Here is a 14,054-nt window from a genome sequence, read left to right as displayed (position 1 = left end):
TGTGCCCCACCCAGGGCCTCCTACAGCCTGGAAAAACCATGCCCATCCTTCAAAGCCCAGTCAGGCATCACCTCCTCTGAGAAGTCCTCCAGCATCCTCCCTGGCAGAGTCCACTGCCCCCCGCTCTGCACCATGGAACCTTGGAGGGGGGTACACCTTAAATCCAGCTGAAAGAACTGTGTTCTCATACTACCCCTTTGAGTCATGGGTCTCTCTAGACTAGTTCTTGATGGCAGGGACCACACCTGGATCCCAAGGCCCATCTTTGGTGGTCAAGCCATTTGGATGGACTCGGAAATGTGTGCGTATGTGCACAGAGAAAGCTGCTGTTTTCTGTCGCGATTCATTTCCACTTGACAACAGAGCTTCTTCACACCATTGGAGGTAGTTTACAGGAAGTCAGATTTCTAGCAACTCAGAAAGGTGTGAGCATCAAAAAAAAACTGTCCTTCCTGCCTGGTTCCTACCAACAGAGTGCTGACTGTGAGCAGGGCACTGTGTGGACACTTTACAAGCATTTTGCTGTTTAATATTCACATCAATGCTAGGAGTTATGTCCGTTTTACAGACAAAGAAACTGAGAGGAAGAGGTCCATGGCTAATAAATCATAGAGCTGGGATTTCTGTCTGACTTCTCTGCTTTGCCCAGGAAGAAGGGGCAAAGTCTACCCCAGGGGCAGATGACCCAATAAGCAAGGTAAGCACGGGCTTCTCTTGTAGTTACTTATTAATCTGTAGTGAACAATTAATCTGTTGTGAACAATTTCACCTTTTTTTTTTTTTTTTACCTCATCAAGGGTTCTGCTTCTAGGTATGGCTGGCATCTGTCTCTCTCCCAGCCCCACAACACCATCCTACAGATTCAAAGCCTCTTTTCAAATACAATACCTGACAGGGATAGAGTACCCAGTAAGCCAAGGTAAGCATCCACCACGTGTCTGTCAGTTTGTGGTATTGTGGGGGATTGCGTGTTGCTGTGATGCTGGAAGCTATGCCAATGGTATTTCAAATACCAGCAGGGTCACCCTTGGTGGACAGGTTTCAATGGAGTTTCCAGACTAGACAGACTAGGAAGAAGGAGCTGGTTGTCTAGTTCTGAAAAAATTGGCCAGTGAAAACCTTATGAATAGCATAGGGACATTGTCTGATATAGTGCTAGAAGATGAGCCCCTCAGATTGGAATGATGGGGACCTTCATCTGCTGATGTGGCACGACTTAAAATGAGAAGAAACAACTGCAAACATCTGTTAATAATCTGAACGTGGAATGCACGAAGTATGAATCTAGGAAAATTGGAAGTCGTCAAAAACGAAATATAATCCATAAATATCAATATCCTAGGCATTAGTGAGCTGAAATGGACTGGTATTGGCCATTTTGAATCAGACACTCATATGATCTACTATGCCAGGAATGACAAATTGAAGAGGAATGGTGTGGCATTCATCAAAAGGAACATTTCAAGATCTATCCTGAAGTACAACTCTGTCAGTGGCAGGATAATGTCCATACACATACAAGAAAAACCAGTTAATATGAATATTATTCAAATTTACACACCAACCGCTAAGGCCAAAGATGATGAACTTGAAGATTTTTACCAGGTTTTATAGTCTGAAATTAATCAAACATGCAGTCAAGATGCACTGATAATTACAGGTGATTGGAATAAGAAATGTGGAAACAAAGAAAGATCCGGAGTTTGAAAATGTGGCCTTGGTAACAGAAACGACACTGGATATCCATGATAGAATTTTACAAGACCTATGACTCCTTCATTGCAAATATACCTCTTTTCAACAACCTAAACAGTGACTATACACATGGACCTCACCAGATGGAATACCCAGGAATCAAATCAACTACATCTGTGGAAACAGACAATGGAAAAGCTCAATATTATCAGTTAGAACAAGGACAGGGGCCGACTGTGGAGCAGACCATCAATTGCTCATATACAAGTCAATCTGAAGCTGAAGAAAAGTAGAACAAGTCCACCTGAGCCAAAGTACAACCTTGAGTATATCCCACCTGAATTTAGAGACCCTCTCAAGAACAGATTTGATGCACTGAACATAAGACCAGACGAGTTGTGGAATGACATCAAGGATATCACACATGAAGAAAGCAAGAGCTTATGAAAAAGACAAAAAAGAAAGAAAAGACCAAAATGGATGTCAGAAGAGACTCTGAAAGTTGCTCTAGAAGGTAGAGTAGCAAAAGCAAATGGAAGAAATAATGAAGTAAAAGAGCTGAACAGAAGGTTTCAAAGGGCAGCTTGAGAAGACAAAGTAAAGTATTATAATGACCTGTGCAAAGACCTGGAGATACAAAACCAGAAGAGAACACGCTTGGCATTTCTCAAGTTGAAAGAACTTGAAAAGAACTTGAAGAAAAAATTCAAGCCTTGAATTGCAATATTCAAGTATTCTACAGGGAAAATATTAAACAAGGAAAGAAGCATCAAAAGAAGATGGAAGGAATACAGGGTCACCGCACCAAAAAGAACTGGTCGACATTCAACCATTTCAGGAGGTAACATATGATCAAGAACTGATGGTACTGAATGAAGAGGTCGAAGCCGCTCTGAAGGCAATTGTCAAAAAACAAGGCTCCAAGAATTGACGGAATACTAATTCAGATATTTCAACAAATGGATGCAGCACTTGAAGTGCTCACTCGTCTATGCCAGGAAATTTGGAAGACGGCTAGCTGGACAACCAACTGGAAGAGATCCGTATTTGTACACATTTCAAAAAAAGGTGAACCAACCGAATGCAGAAATTATCGAACAATATCATTAATATAACACACAAGTAAAATTTTGGTGAAGATTGTTCAAAAGAGGTTGCAGCAGTACATCAACAGGGAACTGCCAGAAATTCAAGCTGGATTCAGACAAGATTGCGGAGCGAAGGATGTCAGTGCTGATGTCAGATTGATCTTGGCTGAAAGCAGAGAATACCAGAAAGAAGTTTACCTGTGTTTGACTACACAAAGGCATTCAACTGTGTGGATCATAACAAATTATGAATAACATTGCAAAGAATAGAAATTCCAGAATGCTTAATTGTGCTCAGGAGGAACCTGTACTTAGACCCAGAGGCAGTTGTTCAAACAGAACAAGGGGATACTGTGTGGTTTAAAGTCAAGAATAGTGTGCTTCAGGGTTGCACCTTTTCACCACATTTATTCACTCTGTATGCTGAGCAAATAATGAGAAGCTGGACTATATGAGGAAGAACACAGCATCAGGATTGAAGGAAGGCTCATTAACAACCTTCGATATGCAGATGACACAACCTTGCTTGCCGAAACCAAAGAGGACTTGAAGCACTTACTGATGAAGATCAAAGACTACAGCCTTCAGTATGGATTACACCTCAACATAAACTAGACAAAAATCCTCAGAACTGGTCCAATAAACCACATGATGATAAAGGGAGAAAAGATTGAAGTTGTCAAGGCTTTCATTTGACTTGGATTCACAATCAATGCCCATATAAGCAGCAGTTAGGAAATCAAAGGCTTTATTGCACTGGGCAAATCTGCTGCAAAAGACCTCTTTAAAGTGTTAGAAAGCAAAGCTGTCACCTTGAGGGCTAAGGTGTGTCTGACCCAGGTCATAGTATTTTCAATTGCCTCATATGCATGCAAAACCTGGACAATGAATTGAAGGAAGACCGAAGAATTGATGCCTTTGAATTATGGTGTTGGTGAAGAATATTGAATATTCTATGGACTGCCAGAAAAATAAACAAATCTGTCTTGGAAGAAATACAGCCAGAATTCTCCTTAGAAGCAAAGATGGCAAGACTTAATCTCATGAAATTTGGACATGTTATCTAGAGGGTCAACAAAAAAGAGCAACACCCTCAGTGAGGTGGGTTGACACAGTGGTTACAACAATGGGCTCAAACATAGCAACAATTGTGAGGATAGCATAGAACCAGGCAGCGTTTTGTTCTGTTGTACATAGGGTCACTATGAGTTGGAATGGGCTCGATGGCACCTAACAGCAATCACCACCACCTAAGTATGCCACCGGAAAACCCTATGTCCGTTAGAGTGGAAATGAGGGGAAGGGACAGAAACGCACACCTGGCCCATGTATTCAGAACAGGGAGCCTTTGGGGCAGCAGGAGCTTGGAACCAGCGGTGGCTTAGGGAGGATCTAAGACCACCTGAGAACCTGCAGACGTCTTGGGGAGAGCATTGACTTCCTACCAGTAGGGAGTAGGGGGATGGGTTTCAGTCAGTATTGTCTGTATCTTAAAGGGCCAGGGACATGACGTAATGTGACACAGTAGGCATTGTGCTGGCTGTGTGGCTCATACTGGCCCCACACTATATTGGGCTCTGTATGTCCTCCCTGTCCCACTCACCCACAGTGTGAGCCCCTCTGCACCGAAGGTCTGAGGAGCAGTAGGGAGGAGTTGCTATATGAACCATGCCTCGGTACAATGGCAGACTGCAGAGGCACAAAGAGCTGTGCTGAAGACAGAGCCGCCCCTCCCAGAGTTCCCCCACAGGATCTGGGCCCCAGAGTCTAACACGACCCATTGGTTCGGGCAGGCCCCTGGGGCCCTCAACATTCTTCGGGGCTGAGGATGGTCAAGATGCTGGTAAAATGCTTCAAGGTCATCTAGGGGATCTTGTGAAAACACAAGTGCCGATTCAGAGGGTTTGGGGTGGAGCCCAAAATTGTTTCAAACCAGCTCCCACAGGCAGCCAATGCTGCTGGTCCAGGGACCACACTTTGAGAGAGAGGGTCTAGTGTACTTTACTTGACAGATAGAGAAGCTGCCCAGAGAGGTAGTGCGGTGCAATGAATTACTCAACATGGCCCTTCTAGCCATGGTCTTTAGGACTCACATGCAGTGACTGAGTGGGATGATGCAAATAAGGTATTTAGAACCTGTGATGGTTGGGGTTATGTGTCCACTTGGCTAGGCCATGATTCCCAGTATTGTGTGGTTGTCCTTCATATTTGTGTTGTGGATCCTAACCTCTATGTGTTGATGAGGCAGGATTGGTATAAGTCGGGTCTTGGGTGGCAGCCTTGCAGGAGGGCGTGACTCAGGCCCTACCCTTACTAAAGTTATGCCCTTCCCTGGGATATGGCTTGCATCTAAGATATATGTGTGTGTCCTGAGAGGCTCTCTCTCTCTGCATCTGGATCCCGCATCTGGTTTGTCATCAGCTGACCTTCCCAGATGTCTGCTGTTCGACCTGCCAATTCTGGGATTCGTTGGCCTCCACTCGTCCTTGGGCCAGAGGCCTATAACAGGACCTGATTCACCAGCTTCTGCAGCCTTGTGAGCCAGCAGCCTGTTGTCTGAACTGCAGTTTGGGTTCATCAGCTCCTGTAGCCACGGGGGTCGGAAGAAACCTATGCCTGACCCATGAATTTGAGACTTGCCACCCTCCACAACTGCATGAAACATTTCTTTCATTCATGAACTCTGTGAGAGGCGAGGGAAAGCGCTGAGCGTGATGGGAGTAGTTGATGTTAGAGATGATGGACTAGTACAACATCTTGGAAAAGTTGGACATTCGGGACATCTTTAACCTCCGCCTCAGAAAAACCAGCTTTGTGCTGATCTTTACAAAAGAAATTATTTGTTTAGATAGTGATTTACCAAGGGTGAAGAGCAAGGAGGCCCACATTAAGCTAATGGGCCAGGGGGCACATGTGCAATTGTTTTGCCAAAATTGGAACACCTTCTTAAGCTGGTTCCCAGAGAGACAGCCTCCGGTTTTGCAGGCTCCCACCGCTGCTGTCCTCCCTCCTCAGGATGAAGGAGTGTCTCCCTCCATGGAGACAATGAGTGGACAAGACATGAAGAGCGTACATCCTTCCTTGTCTTGTTACTTAACAAATCTCATTTAGTTGCTTTCAAATTGGCTCCGCTCGTTGCAACCTTATGTACAACAGAACTGAAGTGTCCCAGCCCTGTGTCATTTCCACGATCATTGATACATGGGAGTCCATTGTTGTGGCTACTGTGTAGTGCCTTCCACCCTAAGGGGCTCATCTTTCAGGACTATATTGGACATTGTTATATAGTGATCTATATGGTTTTCATTGGCTAATTTTTGGAAGTAGATCACCAGGCCTTTCTTCCTAGCCTCTTAGTCTGGAAGTCTGCTGTAATCTGTCCACCTTGAATGACGCTGCTAGTATTTGAAATACTAGGCATATCTTCCAGCATCGTAGCAACACACAAGCCACCACACTACAACAGATGAGTGGTGGACTTAATGAATTACTTAATGACAAATATTTGATGAGAGTTTTACAGTTGGCGTTTTTTTCAGCCAGCTTTACCTCCATCCTCTCAACCAACTTGAGGAGGAAACGGGGCCAGGATCATTATATAGGCAATATGCTATCAGCCCCTTTTCGTACCAGCCACCATGCTGGGTGCCTCACCCTTGTAACCTACTCCTCCCCACAACCTAAGTGGCAGTTGCTATTTTCCCATTTTACACATAGTGAGGCAGAGGGTGGGCAACTTGTCCAGGTCCACCCAGGAGGACAAAGAGCTGGCATTGCAGCTTCAGTATCTCTGAGCCTATCCCTTAACCTTGGACCCTGCTGAGGAATCTGTCCAGAGAAGCAATACCCTTGCCCAAACAAACAAGAACAAATTCTGATTCATACCAAGCCTATCGGATAGAGTAGAACTGTCTCATAGTGTTTCCAAACAGCAGATGGTGGATTTGAACTGCCGACCTTTAGGTTAGCAGCCAAGCTCTCAACCACTGTGCCACCAGGGCTCCACCCTTGCCAAAGGACACAGAAAATGGCAGAGCTGAGACCCAAGCCAGGAGCATCTGATGGTTGCTTGTTATGTGTGTATATATCCATGAATGCACGGGCGTATGGATTGAAAGGGGAGTTTAAGAAACAGCTGGGTATTAACAATAATTTTGCAGTATAAATTGTTGGAACTCATTACCATTGAGAGATTTAAGATGCATTTTGAAAAGGATGCATTCAGTTAGTTCACTGTGTTAAAAATGAATATGCTGAGTTTGCTGAAATTGTTTTCAAATCTCTTCTCTTTCTGTCAACATACCTCTGAGACACTCTACTGAGGATGTTATTAAAAGAAAACAAAGAAACAGTATCAATATACGTTGTCTCCTATAAGTGCCACTGTTATCAGTCCAAACTGAATTTGTTAGTTATATACATTAATGGTGACATATATGGATATAGTCAAAGTGTCCACGTAGGCATTTAATATAGAGAATCATTATTTTCCTCATAACTTTGTTTAGTTACAATTGCAGAAAGACAAAAAGTTTAGTGTATGGCAATTGTGTATGTTAATCATCTATAGGCATATTCCGCAAGCATGTATTTTTTTCCCTATATGATGTTGTTTTGGTTATTTTTGTTGAAATGATTTGATGCCTGTGAATCTAAAAAGAAAAGAAAAAGTGGGCTTGTTAAAAAAAAAAAAAAATACAAACACGAAACAAACAGCTGAGTGGCCAAGGCCCGAAAAGATGAAGGCAGCTGTCCCTCTGCACCAGCACAGTTCACAGTGATGGGGAAATCCCTAGTGGATGAAGAGACATTGAATAAGGGGGAAAGTTCCTGAAGATGAACTGCAGTACTTTAGTAGACAGAAAACCCCAAGCAACATGAAAAGGGGGAAGCACACAGCCCTCTAGTGCCCAGCCCCACCTACCTCTCCTGTGGCTCCCTTCCCAGGAACTGAAGTGGAACCTGCTCACAGGTGGGCCAGGTTGCTATTGGAGAACTAGGGTGCACTGGAAAAGCTGTGTCCCACCTAGAAGGGTGCAATCGTCCCTAGAAGCCTTGCCGGCCAAACGAGGCAGCCCGGGGCACCGGCGTGCAGCCTGCTGTTCCCCTGCACTCCTTGATTCAGGTAGATGCCACATCCCTTCTCAGAGAAAAGCCTTCCTTCCCTCCTCTCCTTCTGGCCTCTGCAGGGACACCTGTCTTCTACTGCCTTGTACTCTCAGCACCTGGCAAGGGGCCTGGCTGATGCTCAGCACTTGTGATGATTGAATAAACAAAAGCTTTGGCAGCTGTGTGAAGAGCCTCCTGCCCCAACAGTCACTGGCTCCCTCCTTCCTGCCTCTACAGCACTCAGGTCACACCTCCACACGCAGGCATTGCATTGTTTGATGATTAAGGAAGCTCCTGGAGTCAGTGCTTGGGTCTCATTGGTGTCTCCATCCCTAGTGCCAGCTCAATGTCGAGCACATAGTAGGTGCTGAATAACTGAACTAACCCTAGAGGGTTACGTAAGACACTCTTGTTGTGTAACGGCCCCATCTGACACATTAGAACTCTTCCATAGGGTTTTCTAGCCTGTAATCTTTACAGAAGCAGATCACCAGGTCTTTTCTCCCACAGAGCCACTGGGTGAGTTTGAACCGCCAGCCTTTGGTTAGCAGCTGAGCGCTTAAACACTGTACCACCAGGGCTCCACAATACACACATGGAAAGAAATAAAAGTCTAATGTTGGGGAAACACCCAATGAATTCCCCTCGTCCAACCCCAGTTCAGAAATTCTCTGGTCATCTGTCCTGGAGCGAAAACCAGGCCTGGAAGCTAGGACAGGCTTCTCTCTCCGTCCTCAAGAATCTAAGTGTCTGGGTTGGTGGAGCCAATGACAACCATTTACCCGACTGGCCTCGGGGCAAGGGTGGTCATCCAACCTTCCCCAGCCAGGTGCCATAGAGAACTGAACAGACAGGGCAGCATGAGACGAGCCAGGGAGGAACTGGGAAGAAGCGAAACCCTGTGGGAGTCTGGGAATGAAAAGAAGGAAGAAAGGGAAACTCACAGGAGCCCTTGGTAGGGAAGGGAAGGGAAGGCCTTGATCCACTTGTCTATCCACACGGTAGAGATGAGGAGGGAGTCTGGGCTTTTGAGTAAAACACGCTGTAAAACATCACCCACTAGTGAAACAGGTCCTCCTTGACTTCAGGGGCCAACCCAGGAGGTTCTCAGCTCCTCCTCCTCCTGTGAGCAGATACTGTGAAGGGAGTTGGTCGGGGTGAAAGCTCCTACTCATCCACTGCCCTCCACAAGGATGAGGAGGAAGCCCCTGCAAAGGCCTCCATTAGGATCCTAAATGACAATTCCCCCTGGTGCCCTGCCCTTATGTACCCTATTCCAGGGCGTTGGATGATGGCTATAAGGTCCCCCGTGGGCCAATCAGAATCTCTCCCCAGGAAAAGTGCACCTGAATTAAAACCCTCCCAGGCAGAAAGCTGTGGGTCTGAGGCCTGGAGGGAAGCTGGGCTTCTGCTGCTGAGATCCCTAATGTTTTCCAGGCCCATCCCCTTCCCAAAGCCTGTTCTTAAAAGTGTGTGCCCTTGGGTGCCTTCACACAGGTGTCTGCTTGTGCTCTGTGTGTGTGTGTGTGTGTGTGTGTGTGTGTGTGCGCGCGTGCGCAAGCGTGCGCTTGCAAGCACTCATGCCTGTGCATTTGTAATTCCAGGAGCTTTCTCTCTGGATCATTCCAATCCAATAACTACCTCTATTCATGAGTTAGCCGTAGGATGTTTTGTTTTTGTTCTAGTATTTGCTCTGGTCTTTGTTTTATTTTGTTATTGTTGCTTGCTCACAACCAAAGGATCTTATTTAACAGAGAAATTGGCACCAAAGAGTAGGCTGCAGACAACAGACTGTCAAGAGGATTTGTATACTAGAAATTGATTTTCTGGCCAAGGTGCAGGACAAGGCAGTGGTGAAACCCCTTTCCTCACCTTTCTAGCTAGGGGGGGCCTGTCGAGCAGTGAAAAGGGAATGAGGAACTCTGGGACAGGAGCAGAATGGTTGTTTCTAAGGCTACTGACAAACGCCTGGCGGAAATCTTCAAAATTCCCCTCAAGGCATGAACTAAATTCTGGCTGTTGATGTTTTCAACTGAAAGACTCTCCGATAACAACCAGATTCAGAGACTGATTCTGCAGATTTCTGATTCTCATGATGAACTCAGCCTTCACTAGATTTGTGAAGTGAAAATTAGGGCACTGATGGGGAAGGAGTATTTGCTTCCTGTTGCGGCTCTAACAAATCACCACGAACTTTGTTGTTGATGTTGTCAGCTGCCATCAAGTCGGCCCCGACTCAGGGCAATGCCACACACCGGGGAACAAAACGCTGCCTGATCCTACATCATTCCCATGATGAGTTGGGGATGCGACCACTGTGATCCATAGAGTTTTCATTGGCTGATTCTCTCAAGCGGAGTGCCAGGACTTTCTTCCTAGTCTGTCTTAGTCCAGAAGCTCCACTGAAACCTGTTCAGCATTGTAGAAACACACAAGCCTCTACTGATAGACGGGGTGGTGGCAGCACATGAGATGCATTGGTATACTGAATATCCCCTGGACTGCCAGAAGAGTAAACAAATCTGTCTTGGAAGAAGTACATCCAGAACGCTCCTTAGAAGCAAGGATGGCGAGACTTTGTCTCACATACTTTGGACATGTTATCAGAGGGGACCAGTTCCTGGAGAAGGACACCATGCTTGGTAAAGCAGAAAGTTAGTAACTAACAGAGGAAGACCTTCAACAAGATGGACTGACACAGTGGCAGCAACAATGGGCTCAAATATAGCAACAATTGTGAGGATGGCCCAGGACCAGGCAGTTTTTCATTCTGTCGTACACAGGGTTGCTATGAGTTGGAACAGACTTGATGGCACCTATCCACAACAACTGCCGTCAAGGACTTTATGTCTAGGGAGAGAGAGCGCACATACCCAGATCATTTCCCTACATCATAGTGACAGGGCCCAGCCTGGCGGCACATGGAGGGCTTCCGATGCCATGACTGTTGAACTGAATCATCAAAGGTTAGCAGGTTAGGAGTGAGCAGAGGGCTTCTGAGGCACGGGGACCAGGTAAGCAAATGGGGCCTTTGGAGTCTTCTCTCCCCCGTTGCAAAACACACATAATACAAACTCTGTCCCAATTTCTTCATAAACATTTCAAGTGATGAACAAAATCACCTCTTTAAATTTTTCTTAGCCCTTTGGTGCCTGCTGATGCCTATCTTGTAGAGAGCCCCATCAGAGCAGAAAATGAATGAAGGTTCTGCTGTCAAACATCACACCAGATAGCAGGCGTCTTTGTTCAGCCTGTTGGATCAACTTTCACATTCGATCTAGTAAAAAGGCAGATGTTAATGTTTTTCCTGTTAAGAGGCAATTTCTTTTTAAATGTATGTTTTTTTTTTTTTCTTTATCTGCCTAGTTCTGCTTTATATATAATGACAGCTTAGTTGTGGAAGGGTGGAGGGTTTGGAGTCAGAGACCGCTGCATCTGAATCTCACTTCCACCACTTACTGGCTATCGGCATGACCGTTAATCCACTGGAACCTCAGTGCCCTGATCTGTCCAATGAGACTAATAATACTAAACAGAACAGTAATACCAAATTCATAGGTCTATGATGGGGATTAGTGAGCAAACATTTGCCAAAGACCCTAGCACAATGCCTGACCCGTAGTAAGTCCTCAATAAGTGATACTCATTACTGTTAATAATGACCTTAGTTTTGTGTAAGGAATTTAAAGTATGCACCTTTCACAGTAGGGGCAGTGGCGGTTCAGCGGTAGAATTCTTGCCTTCCATGAGGGAGAACCCGAAACCAAACCAAACCCACTGCTGTCCAGTCTAATCTGACTCATAGTGACCCTATAGAAAAGAGTAGAACTGTAAGGCCAGCATGGGTCTTAATGGAAGCTGATCAGACTGCACTGCCAGCCTCTTGGGCTCATGCTGAAGCCGCTGGCAAGGGCTGCACTGGGCGATCTGGGCAGTGGGAGCGTGGGACGTGATCAGCAGCCTCAGCAGGGACAGGAGCTGGTGTTGTTGGCCCAGACATCAGTACACAGCTGCATCCCCTGGGAGACCTTGGAGGACAGTGCTGGCAGAGCTGCTGCTTTTGCTGTCATTAGTAACCTGAGTTGTGAAAAGCCAGAGCAGGGAGAGGCACATGGCTGCCCCAGGAAGGAGCCGAGGGGCCCCAGTGAGAGCACACCAGAGATGCTGCTGGGGGCTCCCCAAACCATTTACAAAACTTGGGTAATCCTTAAAAAAAAGAAAAATTGGATAAGTCCTGGAAGCCCACAGAGCAGGAGGCAGGAAGCCAGAGCGATGCTGCTGTGTGACTCTGTTTTGCTCATAAACTGGAGCACCAGGGAAACACGGGTTACAAAGCGCATCACCACCCATGTTGAGAGCCCGTGGCTCCCACCTCCTTCCAGGGCTGGCTTGTTAGCCTGCAGAACAGAATGGTCTGGTGTCTGTTTGGGTCCCAGTCCAGATGAGAAAGGCCCCCAGGGTCCCTCTGCCTCAGCCCTGCACACTGACCTAGGATTGTACTCCATACTGGGCCCCAATCTGTCCTCCTCTTCCCCCCTGGCTCCTGCCTTCCTCCCACCATCTAGCTGAGCCTCTATCCTTCTAGTCTTGGCAGTGATTTCCAAAAGCATTGTGGAGTCATTAGAACCATCGGCCACATTTTCTAGTTCTCCCTACTTCTAGGCACACAGTGGGGTTATATTTCCCAGCCTCCTTATGCCTGGGTGAGACTGTGTAGCCAGTTCAGACCAATGTGTTTTGAATGCAAATAATATGTGTCATTTCTAAGCTGTAGCGCTTAATGCTGATGTAAGACCCTTTTGCTCTAGCATGACAACCAGCAACGTTCCAGAGACTGGCTGCTCCATCATTCCAGGTCCAGAAGGGAAAACAAGGAGCAGGACTGTAGCTGACCCATGATGGACATGTAGCGTGAGCAAGAAGTAAGTAAGCTTTGCTGTTGGAAGCCACTGGGTTTTTGTGGTTGTTTGTTATTGCAGCATAACCTAGCCTATACATAATGGCTAGGTTACAAGCAAACCAAACTAAGCCCGTTACCTTCAAGTTGATTCTGACTCTTGGCGACCCCATGCATTACAGAGTAGAACTGTACTACATAGGGTTTTCTTGGCTGTAATATTTACGGAGAAGCTCTGATGCCACAGTGGTTAAGTCCTTGTCTGCTAACAGAAAGCTCAGCAGTTTGAATCCTCCAGCTGCTCCGTGAGAGAAAGATATGAGAGTCTGCTCCTGTAAAGATTACAGCCTTGGAAACCCTATAGGGCAGTTCTACTCTGTCCCATAGAGTCACTATGAGTTGGAGTCGACTTGATGGCAATAGGTTTGGTTTTAATCTTTACGGAAGCAGATTACCAGGCCTTTCTTCTGTGGTGCCGCTGGGTGGGTGCAAACTGCCAACCTTTAGGGACCTATGACTGGATACAAGCAAAGCCCCTGGAAATCATGGTGTTAATTGCAGACTAATGTGAAATTTATTGTTGTTTGCTGCTGTCAAGTCAGCCCTGACTCATGGTGGCCCCATGCACAACACGATCAGACCGTTGTGATCCATAGGGTTTTCACTGGCTGATTTTTCAGAAGTAGACCACCAGGCCTTTCTTCCTAGTCTGACTTAGTCTGGAGGTTCTGCTGAAACCTGTTCAGCATCACAGCAATATGCAAGCCTCGGCTGCCAGATGAGTGGTGGCTGTGCTTGAGGTGCATTGGTCAGGAGTTGAACCCGGATCTCCCACATGGAGAGGAGCCCTGGTGGCATGGTGGTTAAGGGCTCGGCTGCTAACCAGAAGGTTGGTGGTTCAAACCCATCAGCTGCTCCATGGGAGAAAGATGTGGCAGTCTGCTTCTATAAAGATTACAGCCTTGGAAACCCTATGGGGCAGTTCTACTCTTTTCTATAGGGTCTCTATGAGTCGGATTAGACTGATGGCAGCAGGTTTGGTTTCGTTTCAGGTTCTCCCTCATGGAAGGCAAGAATTCTACCGCTGAACCACCACTGCCCCCTACTGTGAAAGGTGCATATTTTAAATTCCTTACACAAAACTAAGGTCATTATTAACAGTAATGAGTGTCACTTATTGAGGACTTACTACGGGTCAGGCATTGTGCTAGGGTCTTTGGCAAATGTTTGCTCACTAATCCCCATCATAGACCTATGAATTTGGT

At 46.2% G+C, this 14,054-nt stretch overlaps 1 long non-coding RNA gene across 1 annotated transcript; it reads left to right on the top strand.

The window, feature by feature from the left end:
• The first annotated feature begins 458 nt into the window (after positions 1 to 458).
• On the top strand, positions 459 to 13,901 carry LOC111820116 (uncharacterized). Its single transcript, XR_002823638.1, has 4 exons — positions 459 to 697; positions 798 to 919; positions 12,701 to 12,814; positions 13,842 to 13,901. It is a non-coding gene; the product is annotated as an uncharacterized LOC111820116 (long non-coding RNA).
• The last annotated feature ends 153 nt before the right edge of the window (positions 13,902 to 14,054 follow it).

The sequence above is a fragment of the Trichechus manatus genome, unplaced genomic scaffold (genome assembly GCF_000243295.1).
Source record: "Trichechus manatus latirostris isolate Lorelei unplaced genomic scaffold, TriManLat1.0 scaffold00027, whole genome shotgun sequence".
Lineage (NCBI taxonomy): Eukaryota > Metazoa > Chordata > Mammalia > Sirenia > Trichechidae > Trichechus > Trichechus manatus.
This window is presented reverse-complemented; position numbering and strand designations above follow the sequence as displayed.